This window comes from Podarcis cretensis (genome assembly GCF_951804945.1).
Source record: "Podarcis cretensis genome assembly, chromosome: 6".
Lineage (NCBI taxonomy): Eukaryota > Metazoa > Chordata > Lepidosauria > Squamata > Lacertidae > Podarcis > Podarcis cretensis.
The window spans coordinates 36,607,702-36,627,252 of NC_137175.1; the positions used below are offsets into that span (position 1 = coordinate 36,607,702).

The 19,551-nt window shown below is 42.9% G+C and overlaps 1 long non-coding RNA gene across 4 annotated transcripts in view; it reads right to left on the minus strand.

The window, feature by feature from the left end:
• Positions 1–19,551, minus strand: part of LOC307218051 — a 46,608-nt gene that overhangs the window by 25,845 nt on the left and 1,212 nt on the right. The window contains exons 2-3 of one of the 4 annotated variants that reach the window (XR_013839706.1): positions 18,101–18,203; positions 14,977–15,138 (exon numbers count right to left, since the gene is read on the minus strand). This is a non-coding gene — a long non-coding RNA (uncharacterized lncRNA). Of the gene's footprint in view, positions 1–14,976; positions 15,139–18,100; positions 18,204–19,551 lie in introns of those variants that run through there. The other 3 variants (XR_013839707.1, XR_013839704.1, XR_013839705.1) reach the window with 3 other exon arrangements.

A 19,551-nucleotide genomic window follows, 5' to 3' on the forward strand; every position in this document is an offset into this window, starting at 1 on the left:
GCCTTTGTCTCTGACCTTTGAAAATTCTTGGTGAACACCTGAGGTCCCTACAGACTGGAGGCGGGCAAATGTTGTCCTCATCTTTAAAAAGGGGGAAAGGAAAACCCAGGTGACTACCAGCTGGTGAGCTTGACATCGATACCAGGGAAGGTCCTAGAACAGATAATTCAACAGTCGGTCTTTGAGCATTTAGAAAAGAATGCTGTGATTACTAAGACCCAGCATGGGTTTCTCAAAAATAAGACATGCCAGACCAATCTGATTTTTAAAAAAATGGAATTACAAACTTGGTGGATCAGGGAAATGCTGTGGACATAGTGTATCTTGATTTCAGTGAGGCTTTTGACAAAGTCCCCCATGAAATTCTCACGAGGAAGCTGGTAAAATGTGGATTGAACAAGGTAACTGTTAGGTGGATTTGTAGCTGGTTGACTGACTGAATCCAAAGAGTACTCATTAATGGTTCCTCATTTTGCTGGGGGAAAAGTGACAAGTGGGGTGCCGCAGGGTTCTGTCCTGAGCCCAGTGTTTTTTAATGACTTGGATGAAGGAATTGAAGGATGCTCATCAAATTTGCAGATGACACCAAACTAGGAGGGGTAGCTAATGGCACAGAAGACAGAATCAGAATTCAAAATGACCTTAACAGATGGAGAACTGAATTTCAGTAGGAACAAATGTAAGGTTCTGCACTTAGGCAGGAAGAACCAAATGCAGAAATATAGGATGGGGGACACAACACCTGGCTTACTAGCAGTACATGTGAAAAGGACCTAGGGGTCTTGGTGGACCACAAGCGGAACATGAGTCAACAGTATGATGCAGCAGCAAAAAAGAAGAAGAAGAAGAAGAAGAAGAAGAAGAAGAAGAAGAAGAAGAAGAAGAAGAAGCAGCAGCAGCAGCTAATGCTATTCTAGGCTGCGTCAACAGAAGTCTAGTGTCCAAATCAAGGGAAGTAATAGTATCACTCTATTCTGCCTTAATCAGACCACACTTGGTCCAATTCTGGGCACCACAATTTAAAAAGGATGTTGACAAGTTGGAACTTGTGCAGAGGAGGCAAACAAGATGATCAAGGATCTGGAAACTAAGCCTCATGAAGATCACTTGAAGGAGCTGGGTATGTTTAGCCCAGAAAAGAAGAGACTAAGAGGAGATATGATATCCATCTTCAAATATCTTAAAGGGTGTTACATGGACTAGGAAGCATGCTTGTTTTCTCCTGTTCCGGAGGGTAGGACTCAAACCAATGGCTTCAAGTTGCAAGAAGGGAGATTCCAACTAAGCATTTGGAAACACTTTCTGAGTGTAAGAGCTGTTCAGCAGTGGAACAGACTCCCATGAGAGGTGGTGGAGTCTCCTTCCTTGGAGGCTTTTAAACAGAGGCTGGATGGCCATCTGTCATGGATGCTTTAGCTGAGATTCCTGCCTTGCAGGGGCGGCTTGGACTAGATGACCCTTGGGATCCCTTCCAACTCTAAGATTCTATATTATATGTCTTGAAATTCTGGCTGGGCTCCTCACCTCATCTCTACCATTCAGCGTGGCACACAGCCTGAGAAGTTGAATTCAGTCCCAAAAGCAAGAATCCTATTAGATTTAAACACTATGTGGATGCTTTTGCTTCGCAGGCATTTGTTAGGGAGACCAAGAGTGCATTGCCAAACCCTGCCTGCCTCCATGTGCCACTTACCTCTTGTTTTAACTCCTCCGGGTGTTACAGGGCTGCCTTCTGCAGGGAGCCTCTGTATATGATCAAGAACCAATGCAGGGAACTTTCGCAAGTAGAGGAAGCTCCATGCTGCAAACAATCATCCTTCAATTCATGGAGGGATATAAAGAGGGAAATGGTGACACGCTTGGTGGGGGTCTTTCCATTGTACCTTCTCTTTCTCCTTTGAGGCAAAGAAACATCCTCATAGTGTCCTGGTGGCCATTGGATCAGGCTCAGATTTCCCACTGATGCAATTGCAAGAAAGCTGTAGATGGAGTACCTAATTTACTTGCATTCTTCACCTGAAGGGAGAAAGATGGAACTTTGTAAGATTCTAGAAAACCAAGGTTGAAAGTGAAGGCAGGCAGGCAGATTGCAAGAGTCTGATGAACTGAATTCCTGTTTTGTTTGTTTCCTCCTTCTTTACAGCAGACAGTAAAACTAAGGTTGAAACTGGAGGTGGCTTTCTCTCGACAGCTGCTGAAGGTCATCAGCCATTTAGCACCATATGGTGTAATAGAAAGCTGCTTGGTGTGTGGAGCCTGTTAAATAGAAAGGTGCTCAGGGTGTGGGCAACAGTAAGCCGCTTTAGGAATTGTTTGCAAGAAGCATCGAAGTATTATGTGGATTAAGATGTGTTTGCACTGTTTGTATGCAGGTTATTATGTTGCAATGGATTAATTTAAGTTTAATACTTAGCTTGATGTCCAGAACAACAAATTAAAGTGGAATATCAGTGAGACACTGATAGGGCTGGCTCTACAGAGTAGTATAATTTATATAGTACTGTGCCTCCTGCTGGAAGAAAAGTACATTCCAGCAGACTCCTCTCACTTTACTGTCATCTTACAGAGACCAGCCCAACCATTAGGCAAAGTGAGGCAGTAGGCTCAAGTGGCAGAAACTAACCTGTTGCTCATAGGTGTTCCTGGGATGGAAAGAAAATTCAGCTGCCAGTTTCTGTACCTGGAATTTGGTTTGTGTGTGTCACCATCTTGTTCTTTGTCTCAGGCAGCAAAATGCCTTGGACTGGCTGCTTGTTTTCGCATGGGTAGTGGGGAGGAGGGAGAGCACTAGAATCAGGCACGGCCTGTAAAATAAGTTGCCAACTGCCTGGTGACAATCCTGCCAGTGCAGATCCAGAGCGCTGCCAGAAGAATGTCTCTCTTTGGCTAGTTTTGAGGCAGAAGCCGGTGTTCCTTCTGAAACATAGTATTCATAATGTGGTTGACTGATGACAGATGCTGGCATACTTTTTTGTTAGTGGAATTTGCTTGATATCTGTATTTGCTGGATATTGGAAGAAAAACAGAATTTTGGCATGTCACAGAGATTAGAAGGTTTAATCTAGATTCCCTATCTGGATTTAAAATGTTGTGTAACAAGTTGGAACGCTAATGGTTGGGTGGGTGGTGCAATAATTAATCTTTTCTTTTTAGTCTGATCTCTGCTGTGAACTCATCTTGTGACCTTGATAGACGAGTAATAGATTAGCTATGATGATACACATTTAATAAATTTGTTACTGGATTAAATCCTGGAGCTGCAAGAAAGTCATAATCGTCCATGAATTAGCCCTATTAAATCTGTGTGACGTGAGTAGATGAAATAGCAGTGTGGATAAATTATTTCACAAGAATGGAAATGGCAGGGGCAGGGTGTCTTATAAAGGTGGTAAGGTAAAGGTAAAGGTACCCCTGCCCGTACGGGCCAGTCTTGACAGACTCTGGGGTTGTGCGCCCATCTCACTTAAGAGGCCAGGGGCCAGCGCTGTCCGGAGACACTTCCGGGTCACGTGGCCAGCGTGACAAAGCTGCATCTGGCGAGCCAGAGCCGCACACGGAAACGCCGTTTACCTTCCCGCTGGTAAGCGGTCCCTATTTATCTACTTGCACCCGGAGGTGCTTTCGAACTGCTAGGTTGGCAGGCGCTGGGACCGAGCAGCGGGAGCGCACTCCGCCGCAGGGATTCGAACCGCCGACCTTTCGATCGGCAAGCCCTAGGCGCTGAGGCTTTAACCCACAGCGCCACCTGCGTCCCCTATAAAGGTGGTAGTAAGAGATAATTAAAGCTTTGAAGATGCCAGCCCCTTTGTGTTTAATGGATCATGACCACAGTTAAGTGTGCATAGGATTGTTCTCTCAGGATCATGCTCACAACTATATGACAAGGTATACAGAAGAGTATCACTATCCGAAGGAGTCTCAAAGCGGCTAACGTTCTCCTTTCCCTTCCTCCCCCACAACAAACACTCTGTGAGGTGAGTGGGGCTGAGAGACTTCAGAGAAGTGTGACTGGCCCAAGGTCACCCAGCAGCTGCATGCGGAGGAGCGGAGACGCGAACCTGGTTCACCAGATTACGAGACTACCGCTCTTAACCACTACACCACACTGGCTCACAACAGCCCAACAATGCAACAACATAAAACCCCCAGCAGCATACAAATCAATATAACTACCGTAATTTGACCCAACAACCCCCACCCCCTCTCTCACACAAAGAAAACTCATTGCAATCAACTGAATGCAACCAACCATGCTCTGGGCTCTCCAACCTCTTGCATCGCCAACAAAAGCAAACAAATAGACAAATAAAGAACCTATCCTCGTGACCCTACACATACACTAAGCAAAAGTATGAAAGATCATTACTCACCCTTCTTTCTCCCCCCTACTCCTCCATTCTCTCCCCTGTAACCCCACAATGTCTATGACAGCAATGTCTCACATTGAATGTAATCAACCTGTAGAAAGGACTCTATGAATTGAAAACAGAGACATTGTATGTACTGTTGTTATCCATGAAAATCTTTCAATAAAAAGATTTCTTTAAAAGAAAAAAGAACTATATGACAAGCCACCCTTGGGGTGCTAAATTGCTAATGTCCTCTGCACCTTTACCAAATATCAGGTTTAGGAACCACTTGTGTCCATCTTTGGTCATGTGTGTGTCTTTTTTAGCACCCAGGTATTCATTACTCCTCTCTATCTGCTGCTTGGGGTGCCCGATTTCTCCAGATCGGGCTGGGGAAAATGCCTGACCAAATCCCTGGGTAGCCACTTACAATAAGTGTAGAAAATATTGAGCTACATGGACTTATGGTCTGACTTGGTATAAGGCAGTTTGCTATGTAATAGGGAAAGGTTGCAGCTCAGAAGTAGAAAACATGCTTGCCATACAGAAGGTACCAGGCTGGATCCCCTGCATCTTCAAATATGGCTGGGAGATGCCCCAGTTTGAAACCCAGGAAACCCATTCCCCATCAGTGCAGAGACAGTACTCAGCAAGATGGAGAATGCTGAGACTTGGGTGTTATGCAGCTTCTTATGTTCCTAATGTTTGAACTACACTCCACCATGTACTGTGGTAGCATGTCAGTATCACATGTAGAGGCTGAAGAGTCACCGGGCAGTGGATTTCCTGCATTGATAGGGGAGCAGACTAGATGGCCTTTGAAGTGCCTTCCATCTCTGTGATGTTATATCTTTGGAAGGTACTTGCCACTGGCATGCTAACACCCGCTTCCTGGAAGCTCTATCTGGTTCTGTTAAACCCCTTCTGGACCCTTGCCTTAGGAATTATACTGACACATTTGGGCTCTCTACACAGCTTTCTCCCTGAAGGATATCTAAACAGCATATGAGAAGCTAAAGCAGTGGGCAACAGGAGAGAAAGCATTTATCTTCATTCGGCTGTAGAGAGGCATGACTCCCGCTCCTTCTGGCGCTTAGTTAGGCCTTCGGCACCATTCAATTCAGCTACCCTGATTTCCGCTGACGAATGGATCGCCTATTATTCAGCCAGTTTCGCTTCTCCAAATCATCTTACAGATCATCTTCAATCCCCGTTGGACCCCTGTTTCTGTTCTCTTAGTACCACCTCCTCAGTAAATTTTACTTCAACCCGCATTTTCAACATCATAATGTCCATGCGAAGGAATAAGGCCCCCGGCCCAGACATGGTCCCGTTGGACCTTTTCCTGACTGATCCTCTTTGGTGGAGTGAACAGCTGACTCCTGTATTCACCGCTATCTCTTCCGCCCTAGACATCCCCGACTCCTGGAGAGAAGCTACAATAGTTCCGATTTTCAAAGGTGGCCAGCCAAACACCCCTAGGAACTATCGTCTCATCAGTTTACTATCTATTCCGGGGAAAATATTTGCCGCTGTTTTACTGGAAGAACTTCTTTCATGGGTACATGAGAGAAACATTCTACCACCAGAACAGATTGGCTTCCGGAAGTCAGCATCAACCATGGACCACTGTCTAACTCTTTATCACCTTGCCAGTAAATACACTGCACCAAGGCAAGGCCACCTGTTTGCCGCTTTCATGGACCTGGAGGCCGCCTTTGATTCCATTCCTAGGCAAAGATTATGGTCCAAACTTGCCCATCTGGGAATTGATCCGCACCTCCTCTCCCTAATTATTTCCCTTTATTCAAACACCACAGCTCGCGCTCGAATTGATCCCAACGGCTCCCTTACCACTTCATTTCCAACGGCCAGGGGCGTCCGACAAGGTTGTCTCTTGGCCCCTTTACTGTTTAATCTTTATCTTCATGATGCTCTTTCCCCTTTGAAGCTAGCAACTAAGTATCCTCCTCACCTAGCAGGCCACCCCGTTGCTTCCCTTTTCTATGCAGATGATGCCGTCATCTTATCCAGAACAGCTGCGGACTTAGCAAATGCAGTTAATGCATTTATCGCCTATTGTAAGGCGGAAGCTCTTAATATTAATTATAAAAAATCGAAAGTCCTCCACTTCATTCGTTCCTGCAAACTCAAGCTGGAGCCGCTTAAGATCACAGGTGGCTACTTAGAAAAGGTAAAGGTAAAGGTAAAGGTACCCCTGCCCGTACGGGCCAGTCTTGACAGACTCTGGGGTTGTGCGCCCATCTCACTTAAGAGGCCAGGGGCCAGCGCTGTCCGGAGACACTTCCGGGTCACGTGGCCAGCGTGACATCGCTGCTCTGGCCAGAGCCAGAGCCGCACACGGAAACGCCGTTTACCTTCCCGCTGGTAAGCGGTCCCTATTTATCTACTTGCACCCGGAGGTGCTTTCGAACTGCTAGGTTGGCAGGCGCTGGGACCGAGCAGCGGAAGCGCACCCCACCGCAGGGATTCGAACCGCCGACCTTTCGATCGGCAAGTCCTAGGCGCTGAGGCTTTAACCCACAGCGCCACCTGCGTCCCTACTTAGAAAAGGTAAAAGCCTTTAAATATCTAGGCTTAATATTTACTTATAATCTCTCCTGGACCACCCATCTACAATCTGCCTCTCTTGCTGCAACCACGACCTCTAATGCCATTGTCCGATTTTATCATCAGAAGGGCGGCAAACACCTTCCAGCAGGAATTCAAATATTTAATGCCAAAGTTGTCCCTAAATTATTATATGGCTGCGAAGTATGGACTACAGCAATATCAGGTAACTTGGATCGCCCACTTCACATGTTTCTGAGATCTCTTTCCGGTGTCCCGAGATGTGTCTCAGGTGCAGCCCTACGACTTGAGTTTGCCCAGCCCTCAATTGTAAAACGAGCGTGGAGTCGAGCCATTTCCTATAGCTCCAACCTACTAGCATCGGATGCTCGAATGAGAGGTGGTTTCTCCAATCTGATCTTAAGAGATATTCATAATTCTCCTTGGAAAACTACAATTAATCTCAAATTCCGCTCTCTTCTCAATTTGAACCGCAAAACTGTTTTTAACTTAAGAGTGTATTAGCCCGGTGGCCCTACCTCTAATCAAAAAGAAGCTACAGCAACTTGACTTCTCTAACACAGCTTCCCATGCAAGAGGGTCGTGTTCAGGCTTAGCCCTAGCTATTCCACCCCCTGAAGGGATCCCTCTATACTGCTTCACAATGCCTTCGGAGGCTAAGCGAAGGGCCTTTACCTGTGCCCGTCTCAACTGTTTTCCTACAGCAGTTCTGTTGGGTCGTTACTCCAGAGTTTCCATCGCAAATAGAACATGCACCTGCAATGACACGGCTCTGGAGACTATGGAACATGTAATGCTCTTCTGTCCCAACTGGACAGACGAAAGATCTCGGTTTCTAACTCCTCTCGTGAACAAGCTTCATCTCCCAATCCAGCCTTGGATAGTGTCCCTTCTTCTGCAGGATTCTGACTGTTGGATTACCGAGATGACAGCTAATTTCCTGCTTAGTGTGATGAAGAGGAAAGCGGCACCAACTTCTTCTTTAATACCACAGATGTAATTGATACGCCGCACAATCAAACCTGTTTTTGTATTCTCAGTCTCTTGATGTTTTAAATCCCCCGTTACCTTTGTTATCCTTATTTTTTCAAAGTATTTGCCCAGGACGACATCCACTTTTATCTCCCCACCCCTATTCTATGTTGTTATTTCTATGTATATTATGCTATGGCCACATGGTTAATGCAATAAATCAACTATATAATGTTAAGATGTCTGATCAAAGAGCATTGATCAAAGACTGTGCTTATGCCCCAGAGAGCTGACAAACAGAACCAACAGTATCTGGCAACCTCATGCCTCTAGAAGTTTTGGATTGTCAGTTCCTGACAGCATGAAGAGGACAAAGGCTACACTTCTGAGTGTCTTGTGATCAGGTTAGGAGACACTGGGTGATGCTAGAGTGACACACAGGATTAGTATCCATCAAAACATTCTAAAATTACCTTCCAAATAGCCAACTGAGGAATTTCATATTTCCTTATTTCCATAAGTTGCTTGACCTGCCACTAATGCTTGCTGATTTGAAAGGGTATTTTTAAAATTAGCCTGTCTTGTAAAAAGAGAACTTTTGTATATTGTGTAGATTGCTATAGGGAAGAAGTGGCTTCTACAAACTTGTTGAAAACTGGAAATGTACTGTATTCCTTCTGCTGTTCTGCAGTTGCTAACTGATTTGGTTCACTATTCATCCGGATGGTGCCCTGGATGGATTGCTAATTGGTTCTCATATTGCATGTAGAAAGTGTCCCAGAGATGCAGAAAGCCTCACAAGTCTCTTTCTGCTGTTTTTATGCAACATCAGCCCTGCCAAGTTCATGGTCTCTCTAAGGACTGCTGGAGCAGGATGCTGAGCTGATGGCTCTATTCCCACCACACATGTCATCTTTATTCATGCAGTGGCTCTGGGAGTCAGGATTTCCCAAAATGAGCAAGAAAGTGCAGCTTTCTCCTGGCTTCTGCGGGCCACTTAACTCATTTCAGGAAATCCCAAGTCCCTCTTGCACAAGATAGCAGCTATATTTGTGTTTTGAAAAAGCTGTCCTACTCCCTCCAGTCAAATAAAGAAATGTGCCTATTTTAGACTAAAATATCAACTGGGTTTGTTTCAATCTGTTTGGAGACAGTAAACTTGGTGGTTGGAATTAAGGGAGAAGCATCCTCCCTCCTCCTCTGTTGCCAATGCTATGGATCTGCTCCTTTTTGGGGACTGCAACCCTACACAGAACAGGCCTGTCTCCCCAACTCTTTGAGTCAAGAACATGGAACACATAACACCTCTGCATTATCAGGATTCAGCTTCGGTTAACAGGCCCACATCCAGCCCACCAATGGTTCCAGCTTTCTGTCTCCCTCCTCTCTGCCTCCTGTGGGGCAGTGTGAGGAGGCACCTCTCTTTGGAGCGGGCGGGGGGGGGGGCAGCTCAGAGACCAAGGGCAGCATCTGTGGCTGCTCAGAGAACTCCCAAGGAGAGGGGAGGAGAGAGGAGGCTAAGGGAACACTCCACAAGGGAGGGTGTTCGAAAAGGGGTGAGGGGCTGCTGGCTCTGCAGGCAAGGGGTGATATAACTGGGCTCCTGAGCCCCACAGGGGTGCCGCAGAAAGAATGTAGTTGGTCAAGGAAGCTGTGGACCCAGAAAAGGTTGAAAACCTCTGCTTTACAAGATAGGTGTTGAGCTCAGTGGCATTCCTCTGCAATCTACAGTTTACCTGTAGTAGTACAATTGGTCCTCTTAGGCCAATGAATATAACTACGGATTTGGGTGGAAAATCACATACCTCGCTACCTACTGCTGAAATCAATGGAATGCCCTATTGTGACTGGTGGAAAAGCAGGCCCAATGTATCTCATGCTGAGCTTCAAAAACAGTTAGAAATAATTGCTTATAATTGCATTGGGCTCAAAGCCAGGAGACTGGGAGATTTGTGAAATATTGCCTACTTTAGAGTCTACAGCATCGGGATTTTTCCATTTCACCATCTACCTTCCATCTGGTTGATGTATCTGTGCTTTAAGACTGATGTATTAGAAGTATCAGAAAAGTGATAATCCTCAGATTATGATTATATGATTAAAGCAATGGGTTCTGGACCTTTTGTTTTGGCATAAGAATACCTTCAGGCCCTCATCTTGCCACCTGCCTAGCTACCACAACATTGTCATAATTTCTTCTACTTAAACTACCTTATTGCTTCTTAGGTGGATCATCAGAACCTAAATTGAACCTGGAATTCTGGTCATCAATACATCGTTCTGATTGGTGCATCTGCCTCTTTGGTGGCGTTTTGTCTGTTGACCAAAAATCCATGTCTCTCCTGTGGCCAGTAAGGTTGCTTGAAATCTTCACGTCCAAGCATATAAACTCACAATTGATAGTAAAGGGCAAGTAAATCCAAACATGTAGTGTTGCATGTACTAACTACCGTATTTTTCGCTCTATAAGACAAACCAGACCACAAGACGCACCTAGCTTTTGGAGGAGGAAAACAAGAAAAAAAATATTCTGAATCTCAGAAGCCAGAACAGCAAGAGGAATCGCTGCGCAGTGAAAGCAGCAATCCCTCTTGCTGTTCTGGCATCTGTGATAGCTGTGCAGCCTGCATTCGCTCCATAAGACGCACACACATTTCCCCTTACTTTTTAGGAGGGAAAAAGTGAGTCTTATAGAGCAAAAAATACTCACAGCTGTAGCTGTTGTTTCTTCTGGTAGCTGCATCTCTGAGGCTGACCCCACATGCCCTTTGGTTTGGAGTCCTTGCCTCTATTAGCTGATGAAGAGGAATCTCACTCCTGGTCCCTAACAGATAAAGAGGACCGGAGGGCCCCATCTGGCCCCTGAGACTGAGGTCTCCCATCTTTGCTCAGTGGCAACAACCTTGGGGACAGGACACACACACACACACTGCCCCTGTAACAGCCAGTTTGGGATATGCATTACTGCTGTTTAGGAAGGATAGCTGATAAAGAATATGAAATACACTGATATCTGGCAAGAGAGGCCAGCAACAGAAGGGACAGAGTAAAGAACAGAGACACACTACTGTATTTTAATTAGATTCAAGAATTAACCATTTGCTCCCCAGCTGGAAATCCTCCCCACAAAGTACCCCTGTACAACAATTAGGCTTGAAAAAAGCTTTCTACTGCCTACAGTAGAAGGCTGCCCCCCACCCCGCAGCCTAACTGCAGTGGAAGGAGGATCAAGGAAAGCATGCAGCAGGCTTTTGATTTCCCTTTTTCCTGTAGAAGTGCTGTATAGTATAGGCAGCATATGTGGCTCACCTCTGACACAGTTTCTCCTCACAACAACCTGTGAAGTAGGTTAGGCTGAAAGTGATTGCTCCAAGGTACCCAGTGAAGTTAATTTTTGCCTGGGGATTTGAACCCAGGTCTCTCCAATGCTAGACTAACACTGTTGCGTTATATGGGCTTATCATGCTCTGTTAAAGAACTGTTCAAATTCCAGTTGAAATATGATTGAGTTGGTTTACGCAGCATAGTCAAAGAAAGATGAGCCCCCACCTTAGATAACTGCAATTTGAGATCTGTGCAATTAATACCCACACACTGTCTTGTACAGCTACTGTTTGATTTCCTTTGCCTGAAATAGTTCCCTTAGAAACTGAGATGCTAAGTTCTTTTCTCCCTGAGAAGAAGTGAACTACAGTAAGTAAGGATGTGTGAGGACTCTTCCGCACAGCACTTAACTTTCCACAAGAGGCAACACTCTCACCTGATACCAACTTACAGGCAGGTAAGTTATAATGCAATTTTACATCTATCATCTCCAACCAGACTTTCAGAGTGTCTGCAGACTGTCAGCATTTTGCAGGAAAGGTTCCAGCGCATACTGGGGAATTCAAGTTTGCACAGTTATAGTGGATTAAAGCACTCTATTGCTTTAGTTGCAAGAAATCCATTTCTAAGGGACCTTTGAGGTTAGGAAAGGAACAGGGGAAAGCACTGAAAAGTATGGAAATATGTATAAACAGCACACAATAATGAATGCAGAATTAATGCTCTTTGTCACATAACCTCCTTGGAAATATTTCAGAGCAAATGTTCAAAGAAGGCTGGGTAGGGCCAGCCGTATACATTTGGCAAAATGGTACTTCCCTCCCCACCAGGAAAGAACTGGTGAGGGAAGATCTATATCAGGAACAAGAAGGAAAGAAGGATTGGTATCAGACTCTGCTGCCCCAATGAATTCTGCCACCTGATGATGTTGCCTCAGCTTGCCTCATGGGTGGGCCAGTCCTGATGGCCAGTGGTACAGTACAACCACAGCATAAACTAGTTACAGGTAAGTAGCCGTGTTGGTCTGCCGTAGTCGAAACAAAATTAAAAAATTCCTTCCATTAGCACCTTAGAGACCAACTAAGTTTGTTATTGGTATGAGCTTTTGTGTGCATGCACACTTCTTCAGATCTGTGAAGTGTGCATTCACACGAAAGCTCATACCAATACCAAACTTAGTTAGCATAAACTTTGTGAAAGTAAATCGGGATGAATGCCCAATAAACAGGTAATCTGGCTCTCTTCTCGGAAGCACTAAAGAGAATTACATTTTGACAAAACACCCCAATAGCCTGCTTAAAATCTATGCCTTGGTGATTCCCATCAGTGATGCATCTCCTGACTGATAATGTCCCAAAGTGAAGCCATGATTCTTACTCACACATAGTAATTGGTTATTTGCTTAGCTAGTTACTGGCTGTCAATAATGCATGCTCCCAGCTGCTAGATCTGATTCTCCCAGTTGAAAATCCTCTGCTTGTTCTCATGCATGGCCGCTACTCACAGACAAAGTTGGAATGCCCCTTGGCTGGAATAGCTATATATGTGGCACAATGCCCAACTGCCAGTGCAATAAGCCAGTCACAAAACTCCTGTGCCAGAGTTTACACTGAGACCCAATTCCAGTGTAATGTTCTGCCCTATAAGAGTGCTCTTGGAATGAATCCCATGGAGGAATACTTGTGGAAACTATTGTGACAGAAATAAAAATCCATGGCTTCCCAGGAAAGGTCCAGGAGTGGGGTACCATATACCTGCAATTGGCTTCTGTCTGAGGATCTTTAAGCTGTAACATGGACACTGATTTTCAGTTCTGACACGTTTTCCACATGTATTTCTTCTTGGGAACACTGTCAGTAGCATCCCTATGGAGGAAATTATCACACCAGCTCTGCCAGCATTAGAGATTCTAGCAAAACGTGCTGCCCACCATCTAAATGAGGCAAAAGAATACAAGCAATATATTTTTGTGGGGGGAAAGATGGAGCTGGCAAGATCACTGTGTCTTAGTCTGGGTGCCAGTTCCTTTGCAAGCCATCAGGAAAGGAGGTGGAAAAAGTAATTGCACCATTGGCACATATGGGGTGAATTGTCATTTACTTACTCTGATTTTTAAGGGAAATTTGCCCATTGGAAACAACAGAAGCTGTTTATATCGGCCAGCTTACAATGATCAGCTTATACTACTTTGATGCCCAAACAGTGCCTGATCCCTCATGGATCACTGAAAATCATGAGTTCAATAGATGAAGATCTGCAGATATTTAGTGTTTTGTCGATATTTAGAGAAATACATTATTACAATGGTGATGGCTAGCATTAACTAGCTTTCCATAGAGAAAGTGCTGTTAAAGAATTGCCAACTACTTTCCCATTCTGGCAGGGGTGTCATCTTGAATAAAATATTTAGGAGGCAGATAAGTCCCACCCCACATAATTGATCACAAGATGAGGCACACATACACCATTTGAATGGCAATGCCCATCAACTTTTGGGGGGCAGCCCACTCAAATATTTTATTGGGGGGAGCGAAGGGACCTCGGCTCCTAAGAGTTGACTCCTGGTATTGCTGGCCAGGACCAGACTTGCTTAGTTTCACAAGAAACAACACCAGTGTATTTGAAATCATTCTTAGTAGCAGTATACATGCAGCAATAATATGACTTCCCATCCTATATACAGAATACTAAAAGCTGGGAAACAGAAAAAGCTGTGTTCAAGAGATAGAAATTCAAGAGTCAGTTTGATTTGATTTTTTTGGCTCTAGGACCACATGCAAGTAGAAGGTGTGATCAAAAGTGGGTGTGGCCACCAGTATCCCACTCATACAGGACACTCAGCCTTTATCCTAATGAATTGACTGATTTATCAAGCCACTGCCATGTGTACTCATTTATTTTATTTTTTTGTTGGCCTGTTGCAGGGTGGCAGCAGAAAAATGTGCTTGGGTGCCTGTATGAGGTATCTAAGTTGAGAGTTAACTGCTGTTTTAAATTTGTGTTTGTAAGCATTGCACATTTTGTTTTTAGTATGTATGATACAGCAAGCCTCCTAAAGATACTGACCTAGATTTTTATTCTTTAACTTTGCTATTTACTCATAAAGCGGGCCCATCTAACAAGTAAATAGCAGGCCTGCAGAATGATCCGTCCCTCTTTTGCCAATCCACACACTTGCCTGCATTGCATTCCATGACATAGGTAGTTGATATTCAGAATGTCTCAGGTTCAGTCCTTGAATCCCCTGCCTGAAACTCCTGGAGAGGCGCTGCCTGTCAGTGTGGGGTATACTGAGCTAGTTGGACCTGTAGTTTGACTTGGGATAAGGCTTGGGATAAGGAAGCTTCCTATGTTCTGTGCACTTGTCTGTGTTGCCGTCGGTTAAATACAATACTGTTATACAGATACATCCTAAAAATGTGGTCCTTTCTTCCAGGCTGAGGTACCCAGTTATAAACTGACACCAATCAGTCCAGATTTTTTAATCTTATCAGGGGAGTTGATAAGGAGTGGTGATTACGTGAGGAATGGATGGTGATTGTGTGAGGATTAACTCTCTGTGGAAGGTTCCTTTTAAAACAGAAAGTAGCTTTTGTCTGGCTTTTGACTTGAAACCTGGACCATTCAGCTGAGTTCTACCTTTATGCACTGATCAAATTGTCTTGGCAGTAGGGATACATTTCCTTTCCACCAGTCATGCATCCTTTTGAAAGGGGTAAAAAAATATGCACAAAACATGTTTGTTTCAGCTCAATACTTGCAATATTTTTATTGATTGATTTTCTTTACTCAGGAACACAGATATTAGGATCACCTGAGAGAAGATTTTCTTAGAACTGGATGAACTTGCTGTTTCTCACACAGATATTTTCTTTTCCATTCTATATTTTAGTTGCCTCACCTATGTGGCAAAAAATTTGAATTATGAAGTAAATGCTCAACAGATATTAAATCTTATCAGCGTGAAGGGATGGGGGGAAAGCCTGCTTTGCGTCCACCTGACAGGCAGTGGCATAAATAAAAACCAGAGACATCAGTATGTGAATACAGAGACTTAAGGGCAATTCTGTGATAAGATCTCAGCAAGGATTGGCTTACTCTTCAGTGAGGAAATGTTTGTTAAGCTGATAGTAGGTAGAAAACACAATAGAAAAAAGTACCTGAAGCCTTTGCTTTAATCTGGCTTAATTAAGGAAATACTCGGGAGAGGCAACATTAGATGTTTGGTCCTTTTAGGTAATGAATGATTTTCACGTAATGATTTTACGAGGGCAGGGTATAAAAACATCAAACAAACGGCCAACAAAAAGTTTGTATATTTTGAATCAGCAATGATGATTTTCTTCCGTTGGTAGTTCTCTGAACAATCAAGGAAGTTTATTACTCTGCAATTAGCATCTTACAATAGCATCTCTTTATTATCTGGTGACTAAACAAACACATCAGCTCAAAGTATCACTAGAACTGCCTAATTAAATCATATAGTAATATAGTTTCATATGTGGAGATGGAAAGCCAGGAGTAACAAGTGCTCCTGGGATCCTGTTTTGTTTAGGATCTGCATTTGATAACATTGGGCAGAAAAGCACAATGTCTCTGCATGCAAATAGGACACAAGGCACCTGCATTTAATTATTGCTAGGGTTGTGGAAGGTAATTTAATTAGTTTAAGCTCTACTGAAAGCTGAGGTATTTTTATGTGAGTGATAGGCCAGCTTTGGATGCATTATTTGTTCTCTACATGACTGTGATGGTTTCAGAGGATTTAGGCACATGCTGCAGATAGGAGAAATTACATAAGTTTTATAAGATATAATTGTATCTTAATAACATGATTGTGCATTAGAGAACTGGGATGTACTATAGCACATCTTGCCAAAAAATATCAAGCAGGTGGTTCTTCAAGTCTTTACTAGAATTTTTTCTAGTAATTGCAAGCCATTATGCACCAGTTCCAATACAAAATATGAAGATTATAATGCAGAGTTTACATTACACCCATCAATTGCCAATATGGAGATAAATCCAGTCTGTACAACAAGGTTGTTGACAACTAGTATCTCTTAATTTCAAACTACTTCCCTCCAACCCTCACACTATGAAAAAATATCTCAATCTCACCCTCATCCCCATCTCCAATAGAGATGGGTTTGGAGCAATATTGTATAGGTTATTTCGCAGCTCCTGGTGCAAAAGCATTAGTAGGGCAATTTCTAAGTTTATAAATTTAAAAACAAATAAACAAATTTCCCCCTAAACAAAATGAACTGAATTTGAAAGAGAGCAAACTTTTGGAGTGGAGTGAAGAGATGCTGCTGCCAAATTAAAGATGTAATGAAGTCCTACATGTCTTCACTGTCTCCTTTGGCTACCTGACATTGAGTGAAAAGCAAGAAGGAAGTCCTGTCTCCAGACATAGGAATTATTAGTCTACAACTTTTTAATGTCAACACTTATAAACAAAGGAGATACAGCATTTCCATGAGGGGGTGAGACACTAAAAGTTTGAAATTGTTATTAACTAACTTCTTCAATACTTTCTAGGCATGAGGAAACAGCTGATAATTTTAGAGGAACATGATCCCTGTTTTTAGTCTCCTTCAGACATGCTTTATATTTTATTAATTACAATATTTTAATCCCATCTTTCCTCTAACAAACTCAGAGCAGCTTTCATGGTGCTCCAACCCCCAACACCACCATATTATTCCCAAAAGTGTGAAGTAGCTGAGAAACTTTGTTTGGCAACTTTGGTGATTAAGTGGTATATAAATAGCTGCAATAAAAACATAGTTATTTATAGTTATTTTCTTTAGCGAAATTATACAACACTTTTCCATCCAAAGCTTTTCAATGCACCTTTCCATCTGAAGATGCATGTGCTTGTGTTTAATATTGTGTTTATCATGGCTGCACCAGTATATTAATACAAGTAAAATGTGAACAGCAGGTGCCTAACCATTTAGTTCACATGCCTAGAAGGGGAAGGGGAATAATTCTGTCTGGCAAGCAGAAATGCTTGTGCTGATGCAAAAATCAGAGGAGCTCAGTGTTGAATTCCTCCATTAGGTTTATTTTGAGTAAAACCTAGTTGAATGTCACCCAATAATAATACAATAAAAATGGAGTATTTCTTTGTAAAGAAACCTTTTGACGAAAATTGGCCAAGCTGTATCTAACTCACACTGAGACTCTATCAGCATACTTGACTGCATGTGCTGGCCTTCTAGAATGAAAGAACCCTGAGGCAGTGAGTTTGGCCACCTGATGACACATAGAAACTATGAGAGTGATCTCAAGCTTACTTTCCCACAGGCCAGGAGGCACCACCATGCTTCAGTCCTCAGCATTTTTAGGTCTGTCCAAAGTTCACCCTTATGATTACCAAGCAATTGAAACAGCTCTTCTAGAGCTAGCAAAATGGCCAAAGTGTATGGGCAAAATGTTGAGACGAAATGGGGATGAGTGTTACTTGCCCCTCCTCAGAGATGCAGCAGCTTCAACAGTTTTCAAAGATGTCTAATGGTTGTGCCAGCACCTAATGGCAATTAACGTTTCTTTCAAGTACAGTACAGTCTCTCAGGTCTGGGGGGAAAGTGTAGTAAAGCCTTGGGATTAATATCTTTTAAAAATTCTGCACAAGATGCAATACTGAGGAGTAAAACACTTAAAATTCAAATAAATGTTTAAAAGAACCTTGGTCAACCCACCAGTCTTTATGTCTATACGTAATATGATTTTAAAAGTGGATGAGTGGAATGGTTATAATCCCCGGATTAAAATAATTGTGTTATTGTCCAATGTACAAGGTTCTGTTTCTATTTCTCAGCATCATTAAGTGCCTTAACATTTATGAAGCGTACCTTGAATGATCATGCCTGGTAGAAGGTTGACTTTTCCCTTTGATGTGGCAGAAGAACCGTTTCCCATCTGTTTAGTGTCACTGGATTTGTTCCCCATTTCTTTCTAATATGGAGCAAATGACAAGATATTAAACATTTATCCCCTGGGAAAGGCAAAATTGGTCTGCCTTAGTCAATCTCAGGGTACAATGACAGGTGAATCACAAATTAAGAGAGCTCATGGCAAACAGCACTTTGACAAGAATTGTAATGCATCTCAAAAATAAGTTTTACCCTTGGTTTCTTGGTACACAATACTTTAGCTGTTTAATTGTCTAGGTTTCATAGACAGAAAACTCTTTTGGTTAGGAGAAAGCACAATCACTATATGGCAATTGTACGGACAATTGTTTGATCAGTGTGTGCACACATGGAAATCACGTACTGGCAAACAACATTCCACCCTGATTGCCAGTGTGTGTGCTTACTACTCGGGAAAAGTTTAGTATTTCAAGTGGTCTTTACATAGTGACAGTATCTTGCTACTCTTAAGTTTTGATAGCAGGTCACGTTTACAAATACCTGATTTTCCAGGCTTTATACACTGTACTGGGAAGTGCCTATGATGGCTCATTTAACTGGATGTTTTCTCTTAAGTGACATATGGACCTTGCAAATGTTTTATAAAAATGCATGTAAATTGTTTTTTAAATAATTTTTATTAATTTCCCATTTAAACATATATAATCACATCATTATTGTCCACTTTACCTCTTTGGCTCTTTAGAGCCTATCAACTTCCTTCCCTCCCACCTCTTGGCTTTCAAGGTTAACCTTTATATCACAGCATTTTATATATTTTCCAATTCTAATAAGACTATCACAAAATCCCTCAAAATTTAAATAAATAAAGGTAAAAAAAATCTCATTAGAAATCTTCAGATAACCCTACTAGTGTTGTTAATTGCTTACAATGATCTTTCAAATATTGTATAAATTTACTCGTTGGTTTTGGATTTTCCCCGTCGGCTTTGCCAGTTCTGCAAAATGCATGCAAATTAAGTCATCATGGCTGCTTGAAAAAAGGGAGTGTTTTTGATTTCTCACAAATGTTATGTTATATGAAATGTTAATGTATTATATGAGTTCCTACCCTTTCCCCTATGGTGTTGTGTACTGTATTATTTAGAGAACCAGTACAGTACTGTCATTGGTGAGGGAAGAGGACAACTCCATCCATTTCCTTCCTGTAAGGATTCCAACCACCATCAAGTCTAGTGTCCGCTCTTGTGCAGCAGGAGCAGTTCTGCTCTTTCTGCCTGGACCTGCTTTGCTCCCAGATCTGCCTGGGGTGGGTGAAGAATTTTCTTGGAGAGGGGATAATCTCCAATACAGAATTATATAACTGCATTGTAATAACTCTAATAATTGATGTCTGGGGTTGCTTTCTTCTTCTACCCTCCCCATCCCTC